Below are 6,377 nucleotides of genomic sequence, written 5' to 3' on the forward strand. Positions count from 1 at the left end.
CCCCCCCCCCCCCCGCCTCGTTTGCTTTCCCGGAGCTATAGCTCTTAATGCTTGGCTAAGTGGCGTCATCCCGTTGAAATTGAATCGACCCATTAGAACTCCCCATAGGAATCTCTGTATCCGGTCCCTGGGTAATGACTGAAACAGAATTTAAAGAGGAGTGGGGGTGGGGTGGAGAGTAACAATTTTATGGAGGCCTCATTTAAATACCTCTGCCAATCGCAGTCCTACCAAGCCACTCAGCCCTTGCTGAGTGATTGCAGCTTCAATCAGCTAAAGAGACACAGAGCTTCTCCTTTGTTTAACGGTTTCTCCCTCCTCTTTTCCACAGTCATCCCCATTTTTTCAGCACTAATAATGATTATCCATCCATCATTCATTGGGGAACCATTACTTTCCCTTTGTGGGTTCAGTATGTTATATATCCAACAAATATTTTTGCGTGCCTCCTTTTGTGCTAGGTATTGTGGATTCAATCAGGAAGACAAAATCCCTGCCTTCATGGAGCCTCCTTGGGACTGCCAGCCTTCTGAAAATAAAGCAGCTTTGGCCATTTTCTCTTAAAGTGAAGGACAGAGATTTCTGGAAATTATCTTCAGTCCACTATTTAATTCAATAGGAAAAGGTCTTCCTTCTGGGCATCCAGAAGAAGCACTTGAATGCAAACAAGCCTCATATTTAAAATAAAAGAGATCTGATTTCAAGTCCTGCTTCAACGGACAAGTAGCAGGAGCTTGACCATCAACATTCTTAGGATACTTTGGTTACCCCATCTATAAAACTGAGATGGTAAATGGTGACAGTTCAAAGTAAAACAAACCTGTGAGTTAGGAAACTCAAATTCTTAATCTACTCTAACTCCTTGTGTGACCTTTGCAATTTACTTTCCCTCTAGTGCCTCAATCTCTACATTCACATGAGGGCATCTGATTGGGCAATTGCTAAAGTCCCTTCTAGCTCTGACATTCTATTATTTACACCCTTTCAGGAGGGTTAAGAAAACAAAAGAAAGCATGTGGGTCTGCATGTGCATGTACGTGTGTGTCAAAGGTGATCCAAACTGTTCTGTTGATGTGTATGTATGCACATGTTTACACACACACTCAAATACATATATACATGTATATCTGTGTGTTTGTGTGTACACACACACATATATATATACATAATTTCTAACCAAAACCATATCTCTACGCAATCAGAAATTCCAATCAAGAGATTTTCCTATGTAAATTCTTCTCTTTTGTAGCTCAAACCTCTTCTTTACTTTTAACACTGACCTAAGTTTATCAAGATCATGAAAACCATTAAAGCTAATATGTAGGGTCATCTGCAGAAGAGGATAGATTTACTGATATATTCATTCACCCATTTATTCAACAGGTATTTGTTGCACGTCAGCTATGTGCAATAGTTGTACTAACTAGATTCAGGTCAAACAGATCAGGGTTCACATTTTTGCTCCTCAACTTGTGAGCTATCTGACTTTGGGAAAATCAATTCACCTCTCGAGATCCTGTTTCTTCATCTTTAAAGTGGAGGTAGCAATAGTACCTACTTCACAGGATTGTGATATTTCTCATACATTAAATAAGGGCTTGCATTTAAAAATTTTATCATGTGTCTGGCATATAGTAAGTGCTCAAAGAACAGTAGATATGAGTATTAAGAAATTGTTATCACTCTAATGTAGCCTGTAGGAGAAGGAAGAGATGATTTTAATTTGAATCCTTTTATTTTTTTTAAGTCCAGCTTTAAATTTGAACAGATATGCGCCAAATATATACTTTCCTTAAATGTGGCTTATTTTCACACTTTATTCCTTTGTTCAAAAACTTATTTCTAATTCCTAGAGCACTGTCTAAATTACTTTGCCTGTCAATCAAGTTGTTCTCCAACTATATACATTCCACTTCTCTCCTCAACATAAGACAAGTTGAATGTTTCACTCTTTTCAGATACCAATGCACATGGCTACCAGTCCAGCTTACCATATGTATCCTCCACATGAATTACATATATTTATTCATTTTCTACCTTCAGGTCCTAATTTCTCTGTAAATCCTTCCCTGACTAAGACTCCTTTATGTTCTAAAGCCCTATGATAGTTTTCACTGATCCCCTAATTTATTTCTACAACACTTTCAACTATATCTGTCCTCCTTATTCAGTATACTCTGTTACATATACTCTCCCTTCTTTCAAAAGCTTTTTTGAGTTAACTGTCATGTCACAAATAATCTGAACAACTAGTTGCTATAAAGTGTGGAATGTGTGGTTAATTCACTATAAAACTATAATTTAGAAATTTCTAAAACATAGTAGTAAGGACAATATTTGGAGGGAAGAGTGATTTTTCTGGTGTCTTTTAAGGTTACTCATTTATTTTTTGGAAATCACTGGCTTTTAGAAGAGATGGGTTGATCTGTGCTGAGACAGTATCTCCAAATTTAATTGGAATTGAATTAATGTCAGCAAGGTGCCTATAAAAAGAAAAAAGGCCTGGGATTGGGAAACAGCAGACCTGTGTTCACTTCTGCGCCCAACACTCTCACTAACTAGCTGTATGATCTTGGACAACTCAATGAATCTGTCAAAATATATTTCCTAACAAGCACACCATTAACTAAAGAGTTAAGAAAGCATATTTTCTGAAATACACTGAATCTACCAAGTTTGTAAAACAAGTTGTCAGGTATCATGTAGTGAATTTTGTAATGTCTCAACATCAATTTCTGTATATAATTGTACTATCCTGGTATCCTATCAAAAATCATGAAATCGCAAGTAGTCTTTTAGAAACATAACAGCCTAAAGCACAAATAAAATTTCTGGAAATCACTTTCTAGAATGGGAGACAGTAAATTATGATAAAGGATGATAAGGAAGAGGACAGATACCTAAAGTGGTCTTTTGGGGAGAGAGGTGATTAAGCAAGGTTTTTCCTAGAACGAGTGACTTCTAGGCTAAGGTCTAAAGGATATGGGTTAGGGAGGCATTTCAGGAAGAGTGAACAAGATATTCAAAGGCAAGAGAATATATAACAACATGGAATATTCAGGCATATTAAGTAATTTAGAATAGTTAGAGCAAAAATCCTTGAAGGGATTTGCAGATGAGAAAAGGGTTCTGTGGTTAAGAGTGTAAGTTCTGGAGTGAGTTGACCTGAGTCAAATATCAGGTCTGCAACTCACCAGTTGTATAACCTTGGCCAAGTTACTTAATCACTTTGGGCCTCGGTTTCTCACTGTAAAATCAGTACAGTTTATCAATATACCTCATAGGGTTGTTGTGAGAATTAAATGAATTAAAACATGTAAAATGCTTAGAACAGTATCTGGCACAGAGTAAACATCTCTCCCTACTACTTGAATGACAAGTCCATGAAAGAAGGAAATTCAGTTGTTGAATCACCAGCACTTAGATAGTGAGTGGCTCATAGCAGGCATGGTTGAACGAATGAATGATCATTAACATGATTATTATTTTTGACGGGTATCATCTTAAGAGGTGAGAAGGTTGAATAATCTCAGTTGTTTCCATTGTTACCTTAATATAGGACCACAGAATGAAGATATAGTAATAAATTAATATATAAAATAAATGAATTATATATTATTAATATAGATATTGAGTTATATATAATAATCATATATTATTAATTAATATATAATTAATAAATGAATCCCTACTCTCAAGTGGCTCGTAATTTAGTAGGAAAGCTATCAAATACACAAATGTAATAAAGGATGATAAGTGCTATGGAAGGGAGCAGAGAATACATGTAATCCAGTATTGAGGGGGTTGTGGAATGCTCCCTAAAATAGGTAATGTTTAAATATGAATTTGAAGGATGAGAAGGACATTACAGTCAGAGGGAATAGCATGTGCAAAAGCCAAGAGGATGGCCTGCATAAAGAACTGTCACTGAATCTCCCAAACTCAGCATAGTGTCTGGCATAGAGTAGATGCTCAGAAAATATTTTATAAATAAGAGAATGAATAAAAACCATTGCAAGCAGAGATAACAGAATGAACAAAGATACAAAGATGTGAAAACAACATGTTTATAAGCTATTCTAAGAGGGTCCCCTGCACTCATAGCCTGAAGAAGTTCAAAGCAGAAATTTTCTCTAGAAGGTACCACCCCACATATTTTATTCATATTTTCCTAGAATGTACTGAGCTTATTTAGGTTTTATTAAATTGTAGCAAGTGAAATACAAAATATATTTAAAAAGCTTGGTATGATAGTCCAATACAGTGTCTAAAATAATCGTTTTCAGAGTCTTCATCCATAAACCCAATCAAATAAGTTCTCTCAGCATATAATTATAACACATTCTCTCTTACTTTGTCTGCATAAAACACCTACTCTGCACAAATTTTGAAAGTCTTTCCTCATTCTGTTTTTCCCGGAATACAGCCCAAACCTGTTGAGAGCTTACAAGTTCCTGTATGAAGCCAGCTCTATCCATACTCTACTGGAGTCAAGAGGAGCCAGATGAAAAGCTCACCTATGTTCATCCTGATTCAGCAGTGATGATGCCAGAATAAATCAAGCAATGCCAAGCAAATAGAGATTCTTAACCAAGAAGCCTATAGGATGGTCATGATTATTTTCTTTTCCACAGAAGCTGGCAAACAAGTATAGGAGCAATATCGCCACAAGAGAATGGTACAGAAAAGTCAGAGAGGGCTTCCCTGGTGGCGCAGTGGTTGAAAGTCCGCCTGCCGATGCCGGGGACACGGGTTCGTGCCCCGGTCCAGGAAGATCCCACATGCCGCGGAGCGGCTGGGCCCGTGAGCCATGGCCGCTGAGCCTGCGCGTCCGGAGCCTGTGCTCCGCAACGGGAGAGGCCACAACAGTGAGAGGCCCGCGTACCGCAAAAAAAAAAAAAAAAAAAAAAAAAGTCAGAGAGAGAAAAGTAACCTGGGAGAGTATGGAGAGGTAGGAGGGAGAGACAATGTGGTCCTGAGGAAACAAAACTGGACTAAGAGTAAGGAAATGTAAACTCCAGTATTCTAACCTGCTGTGTGGCTTTGGCATGTCATTTTTCATCTCTAGGTCCTATTTTCTCATCTCTAACATAGTAAGTTTCAATGTAATCCAATAAAAAAAGCATACTGAGCACCTACTTAATGTTAGGCAATATACTTGACGGGAAAGACACAGAGATGAAAGTGACACAATATGCCATGTAGTAGGCCCTCACTACATACTGGTTGAATGAATACATTAGTGGTCTTATCCTCTCATTACTCACAGTCTAGTAGAGTAAATGGACATGTAAACAGATAAACTGTAATACAGTCTGTCACTAAATCAGATAAGACATGATTGTGTCCTGAATCCAGGTAGGGACAGTATAGATGAAGAAAAGTGCATGATAGGTAGAATGTAGAATAAGTAAGACTTAATGACTCATTAGATATATGTGGCATATGCTGATTGTGCCATATCTAATAAGGTGCCCATGTAATACCTAAATGGTAATCTAGGCAATATTATACATGGCTTTTGAGCTTAAAAGTGAATATGAATCAGGAATAGAAATAAGCCTCACCTCCAGAGATTCTTATTCAAGAGATCTTGGGTGAGATCCAAAGAATCTGCATTTTCAAAAAGTCCCACATGGTCCTTGATGGAAACTCTCAAGTCTACATCTCTGGTCCAGACTTCCCAGCTGAACTCTACACCCATATATCCAACAGCCTATCAGACAACTCCACCCATCATTTTCCTTTATCCATCAAACGTAATTGAGGGTAAGGTTGGTTGCTGTTTTATGTATGGTGGTTATGGAAAGTCTCTTTCATTGACATATGTATATATATTCTGGTATTTACTTAGCAGGACACTTCACTGCTCCACGTATATACCAACATACACTTCACTTTCTTCAGCTATGTAACTTTTTTTCTCCACATTAATCAGACGTTTTAAAACTTAGGAATGGGGTAAGGGGACAAAGTGGGGCAAGTCCTTGTGATTGCCAGGAGCTCTGAAGTAGGTGATGTGTCCACGTTCCAGGGTGGCCAGCCTGCTGCAGGTGACAACACCACAGAGGATTACATTTGGTTCTGGGAGCAGTTTATTTTCAAAACTGACATTCTACCCAGTACTAAATATAGCCAGTCTCTTCCTTTCAAACAAGGATTTCTTTTCTGTTAAACTTCAGTAAAGCTCTTAGTTCTGTATTACAAGATCTCTCTCTCTCCCCTCCCTCCATCTCTCTCCCTCTCTCTCTTTCCCTCTCTCTCTTTCTATCTCCCTCTCTCTCTCTCCTGCCTTTATGAACCTTATTCTTGTTATACCCCCTCTTGCCAACCACCTACTTTCTTCTCCTTGGCTTCCTTGGTTTCTTCTCCTAACT

This window comes from Lipotes vexillifer, unplaced genomic scaffold (assembly GCF_000442215.2).
Source record: "Lipotes vexillifer unplaced genomic scaffold, Lipotes_vexillifer_v1.1 scaffold1667, whole genome shotgun sequence".
In the NCBI taxonomy this organism is placed as follows: domain Eukaryota; kingdom Metazoa; phylum Chordata; class Mammalia; order Artiodactyla; family Lipotidae; genus Lipotes; species Lipotes vexillifer.